Genomic DNA, 24,692 nt, shown 5'->3' on the forward strand with positions numbered 1-24,692 from the left:
GGAAGCTTCGGGTTAGTGTTAGAAATATTCATGTATCCATTTCAAATGTGGTTTGCCATAATCACAGACATTTGAAGCAATGCCACCATTTTAAAAAGTAATGGCACTGAATTTAACATTGTAGCGTTTGAAACGCCACAATTTAAAGGGTCAGAGGGATTTTTCTCTCTTTCCTCCAGTGGTACAGCCATGATATTTTGGGGTTTCATGTAACCAGGTTTTGAGATATCCGTCTATGACACTGTCACCACCTACATATTTGTGCTCACAGCATTAAAAAAAAAGAATATCTGCAGCAATGAATTCAACAACAACATCTCTTTCCAGAAAGTAGCACCATGGATAACCTCCAGAACGCACTATGAACAGGCTATTTTTTGATAGAAAGTCCATTGAAAAAGATCACAGTGAGATCTGTGGATTATCCATTGTAACCACAATGTTGTTTCTGGACAGACGTGACATGTTACTATGTGGAACTTAAACTGTTTAATGTTACATCTGATAATCATAAATTACCTGTAACAGCAAACGAGACTAATAGTGAACACTATTTTTACATTTTATTAATGCCTTTGCCCGGGTCCTATTTTTCACAAAATGATTTATGGAGGCAGACCGGCTCTACAGTGACATATTCAGACGGGTCACAGATTTTTCCAGAAAATGCTGTGTTTCAGTATCCAGCCAAGTAAAAGGAGATTTCTTTATACTGTATAGGCTTAATTGTATTTCAGAAGTTATCTGTTGTAGTTATAGACGATACAGGGCCATCAAAGAAAGAAAAAAAACGTGACAGGCGACGGGAAAAAACCCAAGTCAATCAGGCTTTCATTACGGGATTGTAAATGATTCAAAACCGACCATGATTTGGCCCTCTTCCTCTTAGACGGGTATGTCCTTTCATTCATAAATTTACTTTACAATGTCATTCATAAATTTACTTTACAATGTGTGGTTGTACGTCATTAGCCTACATGAAATAACACCCCCCTTCCATGTAGCGCCCAGTTTTTATTTCTTTTCAGTCCGCGTTTGTGTTTTCCTACTATTCTCTTTTTGTTCCCCTGTAATTGTGTATAGCCTTCTTGGTTTTCATGAAAGAGCTATATAAATCTAAGCTATTATTAGGTTAGTTGCTACAACAAACGCTAGCTAATGCTTGGCTTGTGAAACGGTGACAGTGACACACGGTTTACCTCACAAGACATCTAAGTTGGCTAAGTTACTGTGCACAACATTTGAAATGCACAATGACGCATCAGGGATGTACTCTCTTATTGTAAATTAATGAGTTTCTGTCTGAGCAAAACATTCATCGCCTCCCGTCCCAGTAATGCTAACTCAGTAATACAGTGGGTAATACAGCACCATAAAGAAAAGACTTCACGACAGCAGGTGTGGTAAAAACACTAACCGGAGGTTCCTTGTAGCCCCTTTGAGCATTTACTCATGAAGTCATATGTTGTAACTGATTCTTTACATGTGATAAAATGTTTCTTGCCAGTTGCTCAGTAGCTATGGTTTCAAATGAGACACATAAGGTGATCTGGAGGACTACTGCTGATTTATCTTGGAACGTTGTGGTGTTACAGTTTGGCACAGCTGCTCTCATAAAATGTTTTGATACCACCAATAAGAGTTCAATGTTTTACTGTGATTAAATCCCCCAGGCCTGTTTGCAATAAAATCTCTTTCTCTCTCTCTCTCTCTCTCTCTCTCTCTCTCTCTCTCTCTCTCTCTCTCTCTCTCTCTCTCAGTCTCTTTCTCTCTCTCTCTCCCACACCATCCTTGTTTGCCACTCTGCCCCCATAGTCATTCTCATTCTCTCCCACTCTCTACCTCTAGTGACCTACACAGGGAAACATGGGTCACTGAGTTTGAGTCTGTGTAGTCAGTACAATAGTCTGGTTAAAACTCCCATAACTGTCTTGAACTGAAGTCACACTAAATAATTGTCTGCAGTTTTTTATGTCAAATGGCATGTCTGCATTATTGGATTTATTCATTACTTCTGCCAGGGAGCAACGGCTATGTGATTGCCTCCATCCGTCTGTGGTTTAAAGGACTGCAACGAGGACATATTCACAACTAATTGATTGGTACAACATTTGCCATGTGCATTCAAACAACCAACAAAAAAAACATATTGATTTTAGTGACCTTCCCACCTGACCATCATTTTAATTGTCAAATAAGTGTATCTCCTGACCCCTCAGTCATAAACACACACTCTTTGCTGTAGACAAAGTGTAGTGTTCCCAACAGAAAGAAAGTAGATGATTTCAGTGACCTCAGGGCATTTCCACATTTTGGCTACTTTCGAATAGCTATGTCTCTTATACAAATGGCTCAATGTTGACTCTAAAAGTATCGGCCAACTTGAAAGATAGGCATTGGCAAAGATCTATCCTCTGAGTGCTGTAATGTTAAAGTCTTTATTTCAAACATAAGATAATGTGGTTAAAAATTGGCGATAAAGCAGCCCTACAGATATATATACAAATGGGAGCAGACATCTGCTGTCCATCATTGCTTAATTTATTCTGTCAATTTGCTAGTAGTTGGTACGGTGTGCAAATTGTTAAAGTTTTACTTCAGACGTGACGATGCTTAGATCCTGTTTGACATCTCAGCAAATAGGTTTGTTCTCTATAGAAACATCCCTGTCACACTGTCAGATTGTTTAAAAAAACAAAACATGTTTGACCTCTTTTCTCCTAGACTCTAAACTACTCCATTCACTCTGCACTGCCATATGACTGACTCTGTTTAGCCTACATTTGTCCTTTGATGGTGACTGGTTGTTAACAAAATGCCCTAATTGTTTAATTAGGTCGGGGCCAGGGTGCTGTGACAGCTGCAACATGATTCATGCATGCTGCAGCGGCCTTTGGCAGGAGAGCTGGCATCTGTCACCAATGTCATTATAATGGGAGTGAGAAAGGCAGCCCAAAAAAATGCTGCCAGGTAGCGTCTAACATAGCCTCTATTTTCACACTGGTTGAGTTCAAAGCTCAACAATGAATTCCTGTGGATTTTCTCCATTTTAAACATTTTCTGGGGATTTTTCGGGTCTTTCTTTGACAGGACAGCTTAAGACATGAAAGGGAAGAGAGAGGGAGGGAACCACATGCAGAAAATGGACCTCAGGTCAGAATCAAACCAGTGAGGGCTTAGCATTTGGACGTGGGGACAGGTGAGCTACCAGGGAATTCTTATGATATTTAAACTAAAACTATATTTGTAACTCTCTCAAAGTCCGAATTCAAGGAATCTAGGCTCCAATCCATTCTATCTTTCAAAACGTCTATGCTTAAATATCCCTTTAATCTTTCAAGTTCTGCAGCTCATTCTCCATTATCATTTGCATAACAAAAGACAGGGCAGCTACACAAAGACTATAGTGAACTAAATACGGACTAGATATGTATCTATCTTTTGTGTTTGTGGCGATCTTGAGTCTAACTGAGCCAACAACAGTAAAAGTCACATGCATCCCCAGAGCAACATGAGCAGACAGTGTGTAGAGCTTGTTGAAGTAAATATTAATAGACAGGCAAGAGCGCTGGCTTGAATATTTCAAATCAAAGTGGCTGTACAGTATGAGTACAAGTCTGTGTGCTGCGATCCATTAGTGCTGTGTTCTTCACTTCAATCATCCCCAGGGCAGCGGCACCAAGCAGACTACATACTTGGCAATCTCTGCCAACAGTGTTTACTTAGCGACAGCTTACTTTTCAAAGGCCGTATTACTGTGGCCAATTTTCTTAAAAATCTTGGTATCAATACTTTCTGGGGGATTCTCCGTCTGATGCTCACCTCGCCTCTCTCCGATCTTTTCTCAGGCAAACAGACACATACTGAAGGAATGTCTACACTGAATCAGTCTTGAAATGTTGCATTGTGGTGTGGTACAGTTGTCTTTCAATGACCAAAAAGCATAAGATAACAAAGTTGATGAAGATAGCGTCCAAGGTGGTTGAGGTACAGCTCCACAGCTGCAACATATATATGATAAATGGGTCAGGGGTAAGGCTAACCAACTTTTAAACTGCCCTGATCACCTACCAAATAGCTTAATCAGAGAGAGATGGAGTTACCCTATCCGGTGACCATTGTTTTATTAACAGACATTTAAATCAATAATCTCGCATAATTTAGTTGCCTTTGGTGTACTGTGGAGTGGGTAAGACTCACTTTTTAATGGTAAGCTGGTGGACACTGTTGACTTGCGCTAGCCTGGCACCAGCAAACTCTGCAACTGGAAGGACTGGATGAAAAGGTTTGAAATCTGTCTCCATTGATAAAAAACACACTGGCTAACACGGAAAAAAGGTCTTATGTCCAAAATTCTGAACCATCTCTTTGATTTGATGGAATATATTATTTCAATAAAGCCAATAGAATATTGTATAAAGTTGTAACACGCATCCTGTCATAAGCAAAACAGCCAGACAGCAACCTGTACACAAGAGCCAAAGACTTTGAACAACCACATTAGGTTTCCTGCTAAAGTCTCTTTCTTATTTGACTTTTCTAACAAACATGAACACACAACATGAACACACATACAGTATTGTACAGGTGACCAAATAAACATTCAAATGCACTGCTAACGTCCGTATGCAGGCTAGCTATCTTATTAGCTGCCCAGGTTGCAGCACATCATATACTATGTAAACATACCTGCCAATTTCACCTTGGATGGGGTCTTTACTCTCCGGCACCACTAAGAACACGCCGTCTGCCCATGACATGAAGGCTACAGAACAAGTTTGTTGTCCCTGATTCTCTATGGTGTCTGGCAACCACAAGTCTGTCCAGTTGACTTAGACAAAAAGGAGAACTTTAGACATTCCCAAACAACTTTTTCTTCCTTTTAAGAATAAAAAACTATTAACAATATGTTAAGAAAAACAAACAAAAAACTTTTCAACATTAGTTTTAAATACAAAACGTGATGACTTCTTAAAGCTGCGCTAATCAGATTTTTGGTCACCTGGGGGCAGAACTCCACGCTGATCGTCACACATATCACGGAGCATAAGCATTCATTTGGATTGTTGTGTGTCTGCCACCTTATGAATGTCCAATATTCACATAACCATTAGCTTTGTTTTGGTCTTTCCAATTTCCTCATAATTGACTCAGTCAATCACTTGATTTTCTCATATTCAGTGTGTTTCCCCAAAACTCATCTTTATTACCATACATATACTGAATGTATTTTCTACACCAGAAAACATTTGCAAAGAGTTCTGGCAATGTTTAAACCTGAATTGTTTACATCAACCTGTGTTGACGCTACTCACTGTTGATTTTCTATTACCGCTCACTGCAGTAGACAAAAATGTATACAATGGCCGTCCCCATACTCCTAGCATTTACATGCATCTTCATTTGATTGCTCTGCAGCCCAAATGCCACAGATGGAAATATAACTTCATGCTTATACCTGTTTAGGATTATTTATATTTTAAGTGTTCAAATAATTTACATTATTACAATTACATTTTTGTGTGTATTGTAATTTTGTGTCAAATTCCACAATTTTGAGATGTAATGCAAATGAAGTTAAAGAGGTTTTTATTGGGAGATGTGGTGTTGCTAAATAAAGCTTTATGTGTGACAGAATTATGGTCAGCTTTGTGAAGGTGCAGCCAGGGTTTTATGGCTCGTATTTTGGAGTGGGAAAGGAAAGATTTCCACGTGCTTAGAGCATTTACACCAAGGACCAATTTTCCGCAGACTTGCAAAGCCTTACATGTCATCACAAATACTGAGCTCACAAGATTTTAGGTTTGGATCAGTAAGGCTAGATTTGTGGACATTCATCTCAAACTAAATTTGTTTGTCCTTTTTTTTAAATGTTTGCATTAAGGATAGCCACCTCTTTGGATGTTGTATTTCATTGACTAGATATCATGAATGCAACATTTTTGAAGTTATCACATTTCCTTGAATCCTTAAAGTCCTCGCTCTTCCATAAATTAAAGGACTTGATTAAAAAGGCTAACATTTATGCAGCAGAGGCTGTGACATGCTGACTTTAAGTCTGTAATATGGGTCATGATCCAAAAAAACTGGATCTTGCACTTCACATTATATAAACTTCTGTCTTCCAAACTCCATGGGTCCAATGATATTCGACAGTACTCTCTTTCTTCAAGATATTTACTGAATGATTTATTTTTTAGATAGTGGGAGTGAGAGAGAGGTATGGCATTAGACAAAGCTCTCCGGCCAAAATATCAAACCAGGGACAATTCAATCATAGTATGTGTCTCATGCACTGCCATCATTCTGTAAATTGACCTAACATCAAATTACATTTATTTGGTCGACTTTTTTGTCCATAGCTACTTAAAATTCAAACCACATAATGTAGGTAAGATAGGCAAGATACATCCAAAAGTGTGAGCGTGTCTCTTTTAAACAAACAACTGAAAGTATGATCAGTAGAAGTGCTTAGTGATGGCTTTTTCTTTTTACTGAAGTATAAAATCACGGCACCAGGATCAAAGTTGGTTCAAATTTGTATATTCATGCGGATGTTTCAACTGCACACCAACGTGAACTAGAACTTTATAATTTATACTCTTCATTGATCCCCCATGGGGAAATTACAATTTTCACTCGGTTCTGTTAGTAATCACTTCACACAAGCCTGAAATGCACACACATGCCCAGATCCTATTAAAGCACTAATGGAGAGATGGAGAGATGTCAGAGTGAGTGGGCTGAGCGGTTGGGGGGGGGGGGGAGTGTTCAGTGCTTTGCTCAAGAGCACCTTGGCAGTGCCCAGGAGGTGAACTGTTATCCCTCCAGTGACCAGTCCACACTCCGTACTATGGTCCTTACGTATGGGGACCTGAACCATTGACTCTCCGGTTCCCAACCCAACTCCCTGCAGAATGAGCTACTGCCACCCCCCACGTCTCTGTCACTGTGTTTGAATGTGTGTGCAGTGGGCCGCAGTGCGGAGGAGACAGATTGAGTCAACACTGAGCTGTAGTGGATTTATTGTATAGTCAGAGTGCTCCATGATTTCTAGGGCCAGCTGCATATTACCCCAATAACGCCTTTAGGGCACTAGAGCAATGGCATTACAGGATACCTTCCCATTCAGATTAGGTTCTGCCCCACTGCCGAGACCTTTAAGTCTTGTCTTAAAACATATTTTTATTCTTTGGCGTTCAACTCAGTTCAGGGATATTTGTACTGAAGTGTGATGTTTGTATCATGTTCATTGTGTCTATGTTTTTCTTGTCTTCCTTTATTTTTATAACATAATATAACTTTGTTCAACTTAGGTTGGTTTTAAATGTGCTCTATAAATAACTTGACTTGACTTGACATGACCGCATATACTGTAAATTTATAGCCATGCTCTGAAATACAGATTAGACTGAGATAAACTGTAGTTGTATTGTGTCTTTGTGCTTTCACCTCTGATAGAACACATTAATATAGAAGTCTACATGAAGTTCTTTTACTCTATATGCATTTGAACTTTCATGCTTATGAGATGCATCTTTGACACTCTATAATCTGGTACTTTTGTGCTGAATGATAATTCAAATTTTCAGTCTGAAAGGTGTCTCAGCGTGAACAATAATCTTGCTAAGAATATTTTAGTACAAGACTAATTTCCAAAGTGTCAGGGAATGTCAAGTAAAAATGTGTGCAAAATACACCTAATCAAGAAATGAGAATAATCATCTGCTGTGAAAGTACAGGTAAGCATTTTCTCTCTGCTCTCTATGACATGGTTTATTAACTATGATGTGGTTTCTACAACAAAGTAAACAATTGCAGACAATTGCATGAACAAAACACACAAAGCGGAGATTCCTAATGGCAACAGTGTCACTGATTTGAAACTTAGAAAAAATTGAATTGAATTAGAAGCACAGTGTTTAAGGGAATTTCGAAGGCATATACTGTAGCACCATGGATACAAAATAATGCATGTTGAACGCACATCAAAATAGAGATAAACAACGGATTACTTCTGCTTAAAAGGTGCTGTGCTTACAATAGAACATCACTTCCCCCCGTGAGCCAATGCTACCAAACACAAGAGATGAGGCACTAGTGAGCCACGATCACGTCTCTCCAGAAATGAAAAGTTTTGCTCCTCTGGTCTCTAAAGGCTCCTTTGCTACCCAAAGTATGACTTGGGTTAACGGGAAGCTCATTAACACTGCAAATCCCCTTGAGGTTTTCCAATTAACTGTCCCTGCCAGGACGATGTGAGACATGCAATTAACAAAGACCAGGGGCTGACTCACCCCCGATCCCCCTGTTTCATTACCAGCAAGCCCTGGATCCGGGTCGAATTCAACAGTTGACATATGTGCTTTAACAATCTGAGGGCTGTGAGTTTGATGCATGGCAGGTCTTCTTTCTCCGTACTGTAATTATGGAGATGGCCGTCTGTTATTGGAAGAGTCGTTCAAGGTCTCACTCTGACACTCAGAGAGAGTCCATAATGAAGCGAGTGGATGATCTGAGGTGCGTGTGACACTTACAACGTAGACTTTGGATCTATGCTGCTCGACGCAGCTTGTTAGTGTTTGATGTAACCAAGTAACTAGATTGCTTGTTACGTCTTTGTACTTAGATTTTATGTGTGTCCATCAAATAGACAGTGGGGGTTCTCAGTGATTCTTTTTTACTTATTTGTTTTTCTGTTTGCAGTTTGAAATTAAGTTTATTAGTCAAGTGAGGTTCCATCCCTCTCCTTTACACTCCATTAAACCTTTAAATTACATAATGTTGGGCCATGGTGCTTGCTAGTGAGCATTTGTTGAAGAAACCAACCATAATCCTTTGATCACTGTTTATTGAGAGTGGTACCGGAGAGAGCAAGTGCTGCCTGTGGGACAGAGGGTGAGCCCCAGCATTCATAGGTATTATTCATACATAAGGGGCAGCCATTCACAGATACTGTTAAGAATTCACTAAGCTGCATTTTACATCAAAACATGATACATGATAAACAATTATTAATTTAATAGCTTAGTATTGTCTACACCATAAACATGTATGTGTAAAGGCTTTAGGCTGCCCTACGCATTATATGAAGCATAATTTAATATGCAATTAAATTTTATAAAATGGAGTAGGGGTTCGCTGCTCTGTCTCTCTTTTCGCTGAGGGGTCGTTGGACTGAATAATGTTAATGACCCTTGTTTTAGTGGTTTTACGGAATGTACTGGTGCAGCAACAAGTCTTGGACAGTAACACTATTATAAAGCTTCAAACTGTTTCAGCATTTATGGATAGAAAAATTAATAACCTCTGAATAATAAATTACAACACATTTTCTCAATAGCATCCGTGTTGTTTCCATATTAGGACTTAATGAGCACTCCAAAGTCTGAAGATCGACTTCTCAACTCAGGAGCCGTCCGTGAAGCGTGTGGCACCTGTAGAATTGACTGTTTGCTAATCCATGCCCCCTTAGTTACAATTGATAAGGATTCCATTGTTGCACAGTACTTATGCAATTTACTAAAAAAATACAAAAGGTGCAGATCTCCCACTCAATACCTGCAACAAAAGTTTTGGCAGCTAAAGTGACAACTGTTCCTACTAAATTGTATCAGCTGTAGGTAGCTAGCTAATCAAGCTATCTCTAGCTCCATGAGTTTGTTATGGTCTACTAAAACTGACCTTTTAATGTTTCCAGCTGATATGCTTTGAAGAGATAAATTGTAAAATATGCAACATGCTAAATGGCTACATGCATATACAAAATCATTGCTCTCAGTCCTAATGTAAGTATAATATGAAAAAATATAAAATTAGATCCTACTAGTAATTTTACCAGAGCCACATGCTCACCAATTGACAGACTTGCTGTCATTGTTAGTAAGCTAAGATTGGAAAATCACTGTTCAGGGAAGGGGTTTAGGGAAAGGTCAGTTGGAAAAAAAACCTCACTGATCATCACACCTACAAATAGAGAGCATAAGACAGTCAAACCAACATCTGCCTTAACTGGGGTAACTCTTTCCAAGGAAGGAAGGAAAAGATGAAGGACCAGAAAGCTGGAAAGGAAAGACGGAAGAATAAGAGTAAAGTGTAATTAAACACAGTCTACTATTCTCTTAAAAGGCTTCTGGTGTTTCAACAACCTTCAAGCCAATCTTTTAGAGTCAGATTGAACATGTGACGTCACCATCAGTTTGGCACTGATAATATAATAAGTGGAGAAAAACGTGACTTCATTGGAGGTTGAGAGGATCTTAACGTCCCATTGAAAATACAAATTGCATGTTCTGTCAAGTGATCATGTCACTGGGCACACAGACTCTCTGGCTTCAAATGCGGAATTTTACGCCCACCAGCAAGGACACATGCAGTTTACACACCAGCCAGCGCACGCACACAAGCACACGCACACGCACACGCACATGCACACACAAACACACACACACACACACACACACACACACACACAAAATCTATTGTATTGTGTTTACAGGAGATACTGTAGACTGTAGGTGGGCAGGAGAAAACTGCAGAACAGAATTTATTTTTTTCCACAAGCTTGTTTACACAGCTAAAATATGAGTCTTTGTTCCTTTCCTTTCTATCAAGGCATTCCTCCTCTTCTGGTCACTAAGCACATACACACACACACGCACACATTCACTACACACGCGCACACACATGCATGCACGCACGCACGCACAAAACCTTTAGACAATGTCTTAACCCTAACAAATGTTTGAACCCATAAGGATGTGTAAAAAACAGGAAATTCATTTTTTGTTAATTTTGTTTCAATATGAATATGCACCATGTCTACTATCTTTTACATAATGGTGATATCTTGCCTGTGTGTCACTTTGGTTTGGAAACACAACGTGTCTGTGTGTGTGTGTGTGCGTGTGTGTGTGTGTGTCCTGTATTTCTCAGCATGTGTGGGCTGCTGGAACTCAGTTTTAGTAATAGAGAGTGAATTCTAACTATTTTGCATGCATTTTTTCTAGGTTGCTGGGCTCAGATTTCTGGTAACTGCTAATATCTCTGCATTTTCATTTGGTGACGTTGATGCAATATTCATCATCCCATTACATATGCATCAATGTGAATTCTCTTAAGGGCATGGTAGCATCCCAATGTGTGTCTCTTGAAAAGAATATTAGACTATTTGGCTGATCCTGAAAACGTTTTAATATCTATGCATAATTCTTGCTGAATTTTTACTCCCTTGTCACTCCTCCCAATATCGTAACACACTACTACAGAATCTGTCAAGACGATTCTGGACTGAAGTTATATTTTTGTTTTGTTGTATTGCTATTTGTTCAACCATTACTGAAATAACCTGTATTTGCCACTGGGAAAATATAGTTTGTTAAATAGAGGCAATCAATAAATTAGCATGCATCATTGTAAACCGAGAGCATTTCTTGAACATATTTGGAGTAAAACAAAAATGAGTTAGAACAGTCAATAATCAAGTACATCAATGTGATGCAAAAATGAAACATTTTATTACAGTGTAATGAATATATATAATTTTAACATATTTGAAAGCGTGATGCTTCAAATATTTTCTAGCTGATTACACAGCAGTCCTCAACCTTAAACGCTTGCAGGTTGTGGTTTGCTGGGAACTAATTAGTGACATATTCTTTTGAATAGCTTTTGTAAGGTGCAACTGCTCACACTGGTGACAGAAAAAGCCAAGAAGATGCAGCTGTAAGCAGTGCTTAAGGACTCAGCAAAGTGCCGATTATCAAACTAAAAGGCTCTAAGACATGTCTGCCTCATCACTCTAAATATCATCATGACATAGATTAACCTCATCAGTCCTTTTTAAGTGAACACAAAAAGTTGTTTTGCATCAGTTACAACTAGTTTATTAACTGTGCATCTGAATTTTAGGGCTTGCTATTAAACATTCATGATATTAGATATTAGTGACTGGACAAAATATTAAAAGCAGCAGATGCAAAGGACTTTGACGTAATTAAATTCTCATCATAAAGTTAGCTAGACTGGTGTGTCATTTTAAGATGAAAGTTAATTAGAATTATCAGCTTTAAAAGAAGTCTGACAATTGCCACTTTTATTTGACTTTACACAGCAACATGAAGCATCTAATGGAGTTTTAAAGTGGTCAAAGAGTTGGTGCCTAAATTGCAGGAACATCAATTAATAAAAACGCAACGGTATTTAAAGCAGCAAGGGTCTCAATTATCAAATGACAAACTGCAATGTCAAAATAATTGCATAACATGCTCACAGTGGAGAAAGATGGACCCCAACTTGACATTATTATAAATATGTCAATATGTATATTTATCTTTGAATACATTTACTAGATTTTGTTCCAGCAGCAAGACATCGAGTAGAGTAGGCTGTGCAGCAACCCTAGCAGCTCCTTGAGGCTGTGCTTTGAGTTTTCTTAGTTTTATTGTGCTAACATGCTAATTAACAGTATACACAAAGAACAGGTGACAGTTTAAGCGGATGGGAATATCATTGTTTTTGCTGGAATTTGGTTACAAAAATGTCACAGCATTCCATCCAATAGTTGTATATTTCACTCAAAACCACAAACGTCAATGAAATGTTGGAGGAAAAGTCAGGAGATCATCAAAGACAATTTAATTAATACTCTGGGGTTCGTAAATGTCTTTACAAAAATGTTATGCCAATCAATGTAATATATATAGAGATATTTTGCAGAGATATATGAATACCTCAGACAATTATATTAATTTCTAATGTTGTTCTCTATTCATCTTAAATGTCCATACATCCATTTGATGACGCAACAAAACAAACTTTCTATTACAGTGAGTTAGAGGAATGAAATGGGTGATAACAGCTAGTCTCAGTCCCCTAAGTAGTACACTACTGTGGGCTGTGCAGCCTGAAAGTCTTATTAACCTGGGTGCCATTCATTAACATCACATTATTCATATGCATTTCTATATTGCACTCCCTGCATTTCCAATCCTGCAACAATTAGACAGCAAGGATTAAAGGATCCTACATTTTGGAGCGGTTACAGCGATAAGCAATTATTTTTAGGATTGAACAAATTGAAATTAGAGTCACTCATGCAAGTTTATCTCATACACTATCATTCTAATACATCAGACTGGCAGCAAAACACTTGCATTAGTGCATAATAAAAATGCCCTTCAATGACAGCTTGATCATGAGGATGACTGCTCAAAGATAAAATGGTATGATATTATAAAATACCTTTAATCTTTCATACATTAGCAATGTTTTGGGGGTTATTTGTCAATACAACCTTGAGCTTAGTTGGAGGCAACAGTGCAAAGAAAATATCATAAACACAAAATGTAATTACATAAATATAAAATTATAATTATTTAAAATAATTTCTCTATCAAAATGTAGACTGTGCAGAGCTTTAGATATTGGGTTCACTCCATATGTTATGTTTAAGATAAACTGAGCTTATAACAGCAGCGAAAGGCTTGGCCAGCGAATTCCCTCCTCTTGAAATACCCTGCAAAATTCTTTAAACAGATAACTGGGAATATCGCTGCTGGCCAGGAGCGTGCCCCAGTGCCTCATGGGATATTAATGGCGCCCCAAGCTGGGGCAGGTCTGCAGTGAGGGAATAGATTCAAGATTGAGCACGGCACATCTACCTCAATCAATGCTTTAAATCAGCTGTGCTTCTGCTAATTGGCTTCATTTCAAACTCAGGGTGGCTCCATTTGGCATTGAATTAAAGCAGCGAGGGGCAGCCGGGAGACACGTTGTACGTATATATGTTTCAGAGCTTAAATCGCATTTTGGAATAGACCTCCTTTCTACATTGCCAGTAACCACAAATTTGTACAGTGCATTCAGGAGCTGTTCAATAATAGCTTTTAATACAGAATTGACCACTCTTCTGTGGCTTTCCTTAATCATCTCTCCATCTCTGCTTATGTCTTCCTGCGTCCTGCCTGGTAGGGCTGCTGGTAGATAAATATCAGCTCCTTTGGCAGCGGTCTCCATGCACATTTCCCCAGTGAGCCCATGGGCCCCTTGATGAAAGCCATCCGTCACGGCAGTGGGATGACCTGTCTGCAGTGACCACCACACACCTCCACCCTGACCACTAGACTGTGAAGGGGATGTCTCCATAAGCACCCTCACACACCACCAAATCATGATTTAATGCCTTTAATTTACACTGTCTCGAGGGCTTATCAAAAGGTTAGCTCAGGAGCATTGAGCAGAGTTTATAAAAGCCTTGCTGGGACACTGCAATGTTGAACTTGGGTTGTGCTGTAACACTGAATTTTGGATCAATGATACCATTTGTAAGTGATACAAATTTTGGATTGCTGCTATAAGTTCCCATTTAGCATTTAGCACCGCAGCCACAGCACACTATGGCAAGCAGAGCATGTTTTTCTGTCGTTGTATCCCAAAGGACAAGACAAGAGAGAATGATGTGAAGCTGAGTGAGATTAATGCGTGGTAAATGGAACATGTGCTGAGATGACAGTGTAGATGAGGAATGATGCCTCTACAGGAGATAAAGAGTGGCAGGCCAAAACAACACAGCAGAGTGGGGGATATTCCCATGAATATTCCTCCCAAAATATTTAGAGAACATTCAACATGGAGCTACAGTGGATGAAGGCATTTGACGCAATTTGCTGTAACATTTCTTTATCACATATGTCACATTGCAGTGGTCTAATTGAAAGTGATGAAATGGTTTATCAAGCAAGCCTTGGTGGGCCAGCAGTGTGCAAAACAAATCATGTGCAGGTTTTATATGATGTGGGCCATCAGGACCAATTTATGACTGTCATCATCATCACTTCAAGTAATGTCATTTGAGGGCATATGGAACAGTAAATCCTGTTCCCAGGTTCCTCGTTACTGTAAATGTCCCTCCTACACAGGCAATCAAAGAGATAATTCATGTAGCAATATGCTTCTGTAGGTCAGAATGGGACTGAGGATCCAAAAAACATGGGAGAAGAGAAGGTTTTAATGAAGAAGATAAAGAAGGTATTGAATATTAAAGTATAAATCTTAGATTTTGTGGCAACTTCAAAATCTCTGTTTATCATAAAGCAAAGAAACTTGTAACAGTTAATCAGCCCCATGCATTTGCATTTGTAAATACTGCAATCTAGATGACTCTGCACCTATTGTACCTACCCTGCACCAACAAGTGCTGACGTAAATGGGATAAAAAAAGCTAACTTAAAGGTGTTTTAAAGCCCAAAAAATGTGTTATACTCCATCATTGATGAGTACAGATATAAGCACAAAAATAAACTGAAATAAATCCCAAACTACAGTATCTGCATTGCTAGATGCAACTAAAGATAGTGTGCAAAATGCATAAAGGGGACTTTAATCTCTTGGATCCAATTTTTGAAATAGTTCGAGTAATTCTTGGAATAGTTTGGTTTAGTTTGAGTCCTGCTCAAACTAAATGTTCTTCTTAACAGTGTAATGTATTTGCATGTTGAAATTTTAAAAGATGAGGAGAAACACAGGTAATGTGACTTACAGCTAATCTGGAAGCTGACTGGATATAAAGTCCCCATGGTTCTGCTCTTCCGCTGTATTTTCGAAAACATCATTTACAGTAGCTCTTTAAACAATGCATGTGCATTATACAAATTATACATTCCAGCTTTTATGTCTCTCAACAAAAATAAATAAAAACATAAAGAATAAAACACAACTGTGCTTAGACTACTCTCTTACCCTTAGTTGAGATATGACTGTATAATTCACCTTCTTGTCAGTAACGTTTCTTATTTTTTTGGTATCAGATATTGAGGGATGTTATTGTATAAGCTAATCAAGTGACGTGGGCCTATTCTGTTTGGAAAGTACTCAATAAAATGACTTGAAATAACTGAGAAAGTACTTTTTTGCAATTTGTGGTAACTTACTTACTTACTGCCCATTATGCCTGTTGGCATGTAAGGCAACAACAAAGGATTTCCACTCTTGTCTGTTTTGGGCCAGTGTTTTTATAGGGCTCCAGGTTTGATATAGGGTCCTCAGCTCTCCCTCCACTGTCCTTCGCCAGGTATTCTAGGGTCGTCCTCTTTTACGTCTGCCATCTGGTGTCCAGTGAAAGGCAGTTTGCATAAGGTATTCTTGCTCTCCACGTATTACGTGTCCAATCCATTTCCATCGCCTAATCCTAATGATGGTAGCCATGTTGTCATGTTTACACTGGTTGAGTAGAAGTTGATTGGAGATGGTGTTAGGCCAGAATATTCTCTTTATTTTATGCAGGCTTTTGGCATGGAAGGTCAACAGTTTGTGGAGAGTGCTCAGTTATTTTGGAAGCACTCAGAGCTGTACAGCGGGGTAGACAGGACACAGCTCTGGTACAGTCTCGGCTTGATGTTGGTGCTGTACTGGGAAGACTTCCAGACGTTCTTTAGTCTCTGCAAGGTGTTTTGGGCCTTGCTGAGTCAGCTTGTGATGTTGTTGTCTGATCCTCCATCATGGCCGACAATGCTGCCTAGGTAATTGAAATGGTTGGTCATGGGCAGGCTTGTGTCCTCGATTTGTATTTATAGGGGGTTTGGGATGTTTAGCATCATCATCTCTGTCTTAATCCGGTCGATCTTTAGACCTATTTGCTGTGCATAGTTGTTACGACAACTGGTTTGAGACGGGTAAAGTTACCTTTTAATCAGCCAATTGCAATGCAAGGCATGCACTTTAATTCGACAAAGACCTGAATTTCTGGCAGAGTGGCAATTCAACTGATGAGTTATGAGTTGTTTTCACACCACCAAACTCACTTCACAAATGACAACATGTTTCCTGCTGGGAGGACTTTAAGCCCGGCCCTGTGAATTATTTCTGTCAATAGACACTAAAGGTACAGTTTCCTTTTTCCTCTCCACAGTGCCTGCTTGCATGATAACAGAATTCCATCTTCTACCAAAGGAAAAAGTCTCATCTAATTTTTTAGTATTCCTAAATAAATAAAACCCTTCATTGCATATAACAGATGTTCAATATCAGCATTGACACCCATAGAAGGTCTTCGGTGGATTTTACCTGCCTAACAATTAAAATAAAAGTACAATTTTCATCTTCTCCCATCTGCAAACTCTGGCAGTGCAGAGTTAGTACAGTTGAGAATATAAAAGGGTACTGTATATGTTTTTCAAAGGGACCTTTTTGCTTTCTTCTCTATGGCACACAACTTAACCACTGTCTGATCAAACAGACCAAGCAGATTGTTTGGCGGCTTTAAGAAAATACTTAATGATAAAAGTACAGATGCCAGGGTTTTCTAATCCTCAAATGACATGATATTAGTAAAGCATGTTGCTCTGTCAATATGAACAGTAACCACTTGGATGAAAGGAAGTCTATTTTTAAAGAGAGGAAGAGGATTTGTTAATCAACAACAAGTGTTTTGTGGTGATATAGAATCGGTTCAATAAATACAACTGAAAGATTAGTGACGGCTTTCATTAGAAAGCTAAATTCCCAAATATAACGTAGACAATAGTTCTAGTATTAGAAAATGTGTGTGTTTGCTAACTTGCTGAGCGTTAGATGAGAAGATGAACACCATTCTTGTGTCTGTATGAATACTACAACCATGCGCCGCTTAGCTTAGCTTAGTATAAACACTCAAAGCAGGAGGGAAACGACTAGCCCGGTTTTGTTTGAAAGTAACAACATTCACTGGTTGCTTAATGAAGTCAATGCTTCTTGCCAGTGTACTATGTTTTTACACTGGAAGTAAAACCAGTTGGTTTTGTTCACCTGGTTTTTAAACTTTTTTAATAGCCGCCCGAGCAATATACTGTAGCTCAGAGATTATTATAGATCTAAGATGACACCGACATTAAAAAATTGCAATTACAAATCTATCTACTACTTCAGCACCAAGGACAGCGCCATGGATTTATCAACACTTAGTTAGGCTACTAACATTTCAGAGCCATGGTCAGGGCCAAAGATTCTAACTTGCACAAACCTCAGTCAGATAAAGGATCAATGATTCAGGCTAGACTAGACTAACGTATTCAACTATACAACTTCTTTGTCCGTGCACTTGCTCCGCTGCTAGGGGATGGAGAGGGGGTTGGCAGGGTAACAAGAGGCATGCATTTTAGTCATTTTTCCAATAAGTGGGATGGCATCCTGCCTCATGTTGGCTATTACTACTTTCCAATATAATTCATCACTTTGCATCCTGCAATAGTTCAAGCTGCACAGATAAAGACTGTGAAACAAATGAAAGCACTGGAAAAATAACAATTCGTAAATGGACCTTGAGTTTTTTTTTTTTGGCCAACCTTCAATAATGTTTATAGTATGTACAGACTTTCAGTGTGGGAAACTCTTGACATTTTTTTTTTAAAGACACAGTGCAAACAGAGACACTCAGGTGATGCATGATAAACGGTTTTATAGCCCAACTATTATTCCTTATTTTATATGAAACACCAGAACAACCAGCTACAGCTTTGCTAAGTATAGTATTGTTCTGTGTTTGGGGAAAAGTACTCCTCACAGATAACCCAATTCAATCGTGTTTGATGTTCACACTGTCAGAAAACACTAATTTATCCTCTACAACACAGTTGCATTTGCTTCTAAAACAAACAGACAATAGTTTGCTTTTGTTACTTAGTACTGGAGAACTTTCCTTTTACCGTTTTATTTATTCTTATCTTAAAAATAAGCTAAATTCTGGAAGCACATTTGCAGGATAACACAAACACACACACACACACACACACACACAAATAATTAGGTTGCTAAAGAATAGAAATAATAAAAGAAAGAAAAGTTGGGTTGTTAGAGGAGATTCCTCTCAGGCAGTCGAAGCTGGTATGTAAATATAGCAGAGCAGCCGCGCTTGTGTAAGGGGGTGTGCATGCTGATGGCCATCGATCGAAACAGAAGGTGTTGTCTGGCACTTCAGGCCATTCACACAGACTCTGGCTTTGAGTGCAGAGTTATATTAACAACTTTGCCAGTTTGTAATTAATGTGAATCTGCTGTTGAGCTCGAAGTGCCTGTTCTTTTGTTATGGAGCCATTTTGACATGTTGTTGAAATATTCTCTGAGGAAGAAAAAAGGACCTCATGAAGTACAGGAATTTCATGTGCTGTATGATGAAGAATTCTACATTTTAAAAGGCCTCACTGTAAATACAGTTTTCTGCATCTTTCACTATAATCCTATGCCCCTTGTTACCCTGCCAACCCCCTCTCCCTCCCCTAGCAGCGGAGCAAGTGCAGGGACAAAGAAGTTGTATAGTTGAATATGTTAGTCAAGCCTAGCCAGAATCCATGTGCTATGACTGTAATTTATTGTGCTTACTACTTGCTTTGCCTGTTTTTTTGCACGGGTACTTACGTAATGCCAGAATTTTCTAATTTCCTCCTTTAGCCACCTGTGTGTTTACCAAAGTCTGCTTTGGCAATAAGGGTCCCTCCGTGGTGGGATGAGAAAACAATTAGTCAAAATATTTGCTGGTTTCATCTTCTCAAATGTGAGGATTTGCTGCCTTTATCTGCTTTATCAGTGCACACTGAATCATATTTAGGTTAAGGCCGTTGGTCAAACAAAACAAGCAAATTGAAAACATCATTTTGGGGGACTTTTTTCAGACTCATTAACCAATTAATTAATAATTAACAGTGTCATTGTTAATGAGAGAAACCGTTGTGGTTGCACCCCTGGTTCATAGCAAACCAAACTACTGTAGCTAGATTCCTCTGCTGTTCAACAAGAACCATTCTTGTTTGACTTTTAGTTGTCAAACCTTCAAGAAAGATGTTCAGGAAACTGAAATCCACTCATGGCTGCTTTTAGTGATAGCATTTCATGTGATATCAGGAAATGTGCGACGGGCAGTCTAAATGATTACATTTGTTCAGTGCAGTCTGCAGTTTTCAGGGCAAGCATGATATTACTTCTCCTAACATTACCCTTTTCTCTGCGCTCTCTCTTTTACAATCACTTGCTGAAGACTCGTGTTCACAACCTGAAAAGTTTCTAAGCCTTGTGACAACTTTAACCCTTCGCTGTTGGCAATAGCGAGGCTGCGATGAAAATGATCATCAAAGCCAGACAAATTTACACCTTAGGAAAAGTATCATGAGTCCTGCAATATCACACAGACACAGTTTTCCTCCACAGCAACACCAGGAAAACAGCCAAGTTTGTCACTTTCCAGATGGAGGCTAGGCTTTTGAATAATGACTAACTCTAAAAGTTGCATTTGAATGTCTGCACTACAGTGTTTAAAATGTGCTGATCTCTACACTGGTGCTGGAGTTGCTATACATTGATGTTGTACATACAGTATACCATCTCCCACATCAATCACAAGCACAGTTACATTTCACTGAGTATGTATAAAGATTATTGTTGAAGACTATTTTAATCTATGTTTGTGGTACAATTACCAGCACTATTTCTATTATCAAGTACCCTCAGTAATTTTAAAATATTTGATTTCTCCAAAGCATCACTGTGCCACAATCTATAGTATTGTGTTTAACAGGAGATACTGTAGGCTGTAGGTGGACAGGAGAAAAATGCAGAACGGAATTTATTATTTCCACAAGCTTGTTTACACAGCTCAAAGATGAGTCCTCTTTCCCTTCCTTTCTTTCAAGGCTTTCCTCCTCTTCCAGTCAATGCGCACGCACGCACACACAACACAACACAACACAACACAGCACAACACAGCACAGCACAGAACACACAGAGTACACAACACAGCACACACACAGCACACTGCACTCAGCACAGCTCTTTATGTAGCGGCTTCTTCCTCAAATAGAAAATGTGCACAAAACATGACAGCACTGGCGGCTAGTCTCCGAGAGCAGCCCCACTCTCTCTGGCCTAGATTCTTTCAAATCCGCTCTGCAAGTGCCTTCGTCCTCAGCTGCACTGCCAGCCCGCCAGAGAGTGAGTGAGCAAGCCATCTGGCTGCACAGCACATCAAATCCCAATCTGTGTTAATTTGAGTGTTAAGGGCCATTGTTTATTTTTGAGAAAAAAGAGGAAGTAAAAAAATAAAATAAAGCCCCACTCACAGGATTAATAAACCCCTTTGTAGTTCATTCTGAGCAAAGTTTGTACCAACGTTATTGCAGACGTGCAGCATGCCAAGCATACTGCAGGTCACTGCTGAAAATTTCATGTGTGTAACCTGGCAAAATAAAGATTTAATATAGCTACAAGACAAGAATGCTTCATGGATTCAGTCAAAACATTTTACTAAATAAAATACTGTGTGGGGCAGTGATTGTGCCAGTGATCATGCTGTGCTGTTTGTTCCCACCACCTGGTGAAACCGTTTGGACCACCGTGGGCTTCCATTGGTGTTTATGGTTTTTATTCAGACCCTCGTTCGCCGTCACCATCACAGCTACTCTTCCACAGGTGTAATGTAGTTATTAAAAATATAAATATTCAGCCAGATAGCCACTCACCTAAATAGATTTTACGTTTTATATACATATGCTCCAGATTGATTATACTGTAATATTACAACAGAGTTTATCACTTTGTAAGTACAAGACAGCTATATTACTTCAAAACTTCCTATTGGTTTACAACGGAGGAAGTTAAAGGCATATTTCTTTGTCATTTTACCTCTCCCTCCCTTCCTCTTCCTCTTGCTGTCTCTCTCACTAACACATACTTACACACAGACTTACACACAGACTTACACACACACACACACACACACGCACGCCACCCACCCTGACACATGGTGTGTTATGCAATGGGTGATGCCTAATTACCACTGACATCGCAGAGACTGTTCACTGTGAAATTAATCATGACACAGGCGTCATTTTGATATTTTTCACCAAGTGCTCTGCGTTCATACCAGCCAATGTAATTAATAAACCAAATGCACACAAAAATACTGATTAGATGCTGACACTGATGTCTTAATAATAACCAGGCACCTTAAATCCATCGCCAGGTGTCACAGTAGAGATTAAAGGAGAAAAATAAGTACAGTCGAAAAACAGAAATAGCCAAAAATTCTTTTCTTACTATTAAAATGAGGTTGTTTATGACTTGGACGGGGGTTTGAATGTGTCTATATACAAGTTCTAACCAGCTGTGGGACCACAGTAGCTCACAGAAGGCTGCACTATTTACAAGGACAGCATTGCACTGGAAAGCGCTTACAGTATGTCCGGTCATGCACGACATAAACAGTTGCTTTTCAGTTAGCAGAAAACCTTGCTGTTACTTTATTATTACAGATAGATGAACTGAGACTCCAGAAACGCATCCCACCCGTATCTGGCATAATTAATGTGACATGCAACTCATCAGTGCACAAACCCCGGCAAGAGCCGGTTGCTCATTTCTAGAGTTTTTTACTGCCTCAAATGATCACAAGCCAAGCAGTTTGGAACAAGATGCAGGCAAATTGATTTGACATCTTGTTTTTTTGTTAAAATTAGGTTTGCTTATTGTTTACCTCTCATATTTCTTTTTCCACCACACAGTCGTGATTAGCTTTGATCTTCCACAGGCTTCAAAGTGTATCACAAGTGTTTATTTGGAAAACACAAAGAAAGCTTAAACTTTTCCACCATTTGAGACATGAAAGGTGTACGGCTTCCTGTATTTTTTAATTGGAAGTGTCTTATGCTTTCCCTGCGAAGTGTACTTTTTAAGCTATTTTCGAACTGTGTGATCTCTCTGTACAGTATGTATATCCTGTTAGACAATTTCAACTTTTGCACCTCAGCTTCAGCTGTTCTCCAAAGCCAATCCCCCGTCCACTTTCAGGCTGATGTGGGTCACTGAGTGCACGTGGAGAGGGAGACTGCAGAACAGACACACAGACTGAGAAGGACCTGAGAATGATGAGTGGAGATTGTTTCCTTTTTCTATTTTAACATTTCCTCCTTTACTCACTCAATGTATTTTTTCAGGCATTTTGCCTTTATTTTGAAAGCAAACTGCAGCGAGATAAAAGGAAATAAAGGTAGAGCAGAGGGATTATATTCAGCAAAGGTCCCCAGCAACACTCAAACTGGGGAAGTTGCAAGTACATGGTCCATTCCTCTTTTTTCTTTTTAATGACTGTTTTGCATTATACTGCTCCTGACCAGGTAAAAGTGTACGTGGAAGTCATGATGATCATTCTGATTACAATTTTTGGTGATTATTGTCATTTTGTTAGTGTCACATTATTATTCAGTTGTCTATTGGGACTTATATTTTATAAATGTTTCATAATGACCCCCAAAGTGGTTATTCAAACCCTTTCTTCCCTTAAGAATCACCTCGCTGTCAGATACCAGCACCAGTCCGCTTCTATTTTTCTCACTGGTTGTGAGTTAAGTCCTGTAACTACACTAAGTATATTGAACCTACTGTACATTCAAAAGTTCAAAAGGAAGCAGAGACACAAAAAGAGACTTTTGAAAGGTCCGGATAGATAATCATGTACGTAAACACTTTTATCAGTCTGTCCAAAGGTCACATTTAAAGAGTGGCAGAAGAAACGAGTTTGAAAGTATACAAAGTATATAAAGATTATGTTTTCACAAATTATCAACAGACCTACATACAGAGCAAACACTGTTCACACATGAAGTACATACATGACGCTTAAAAGTAACCAATTGTTATTGTTAGTACACACAACAGTTGTTTCCACATGCAGAATTCTGACGATTAAAACTAGATCAAAGTCTTAGATGGTGTTCACATTGCTTTATTGTTGGTATTTGTAAAAAAAAAGAAATTATGTGCACCTAGAAGTGGATGGGGGGACTGTATGTGACAGACAGAGGAACAGAAGGTAACCTTTATAAAATAACACAACGCATGCAAATGCATCATCGTAGAGTTAATTTTTCTAATCCTCTCCCCTCCTGCTGTCTAGTCTAGCTTCTCTACTGTACTGCTACATTACATCCCACGCAAGAGTGACACATTGAGTTTGGTTGTTTCTCTGGCTATTGTTCCTGTGTTGTGTTTGTCTCTGGGCTTTACCTGCCTCCCCCATCAGCTCAAGGCATAAGAACACAGGACCACTGTGGATGGTGGGAGAAGTGTTTTGACCAATTGCCTAGGTTGCTGATCAATGTTTTTATATAAATAATGGATCAAATGACTTTATGTAATACCGAACGGTTCTGCAGTTCCTCTTAGCTCTGTGCAGTTGATTAGTTTTAACTATAAAACTTTTTGTTAAAGCCCACAACTTTACTGTTTTGGTTCACTTTTACTGCTCTCATGGCCATTGCAGTAGCTACTATATGTTCATCACCAAACTGCATCCAGACAAAAGTAGAAATTACCTAGAGAGTACAGTGGAGCATTTAGCAGCTAAAGAGCTATTCTTGTCGTTTTAAAGTTGGAGTAGACCATAACAGAGCTGTTACGGCCTCCATTTAAAGGAACAAACCAAGGTTTAAAAGGTGCTAAAAGGAGAGTGAATCCACACAACAACAGTGAACACAAGGAAATTACTAATGAATAGCTCGCCATCTGTAATTCTTCCTCTGAACAAAGAGTTTCTTTTTTTATCTGAAGCATCCACCCCAGAAACTTTTCTTGGACACTTCTTAGGTTTTTCTGTCAAAGTTTCCTCAGAGACCGTCCTTCGTTCCAAAAACGTTCCCGGGGGCCGTTTGTACTGTCAGCAATTACAACCCATCCAC

At 39.0% G+C, this 24,692-nt stretch overlaps 1 long non-coding RNA gene across 1 annotated transcript; it reads right to left on the reverse strand.

The window, feature by feature from the left end:
* Positions 1-2,709: 2,709 nt before the first annotated feature.
* Positions 2,710-23,342, reverse strand: LOC117958416. Its single transcript, XR_004659716.1, has 3 exons — positions 23,236-23,342; positions 16,425-16,427; positions 2,710-2,720 (listed from the first exon to the last, which is right to left on the reverse strand). It is a non-coding gene; the product is annotated as an uncharacterized LOC117958416 (long non-coding RNA).
* Positions 23,343-24,692: the final 1,350 nt, after the last annotated feature.

This window comes from Etheostoma cragini, chromosome 2, assembly GCF_013103735.1.
Source record: "Etheostoma cragini isolate CJK2018 chromosome 2, CSU_Ecrag_1.0, whole genome shotgun sequence".
Classification (NCBI taxonomy): Eukaryota; Metazoa; Chordata; class Actinopteri; order Perciformes; family Percidae; genus Etheostoma; species Etheostoma cragini.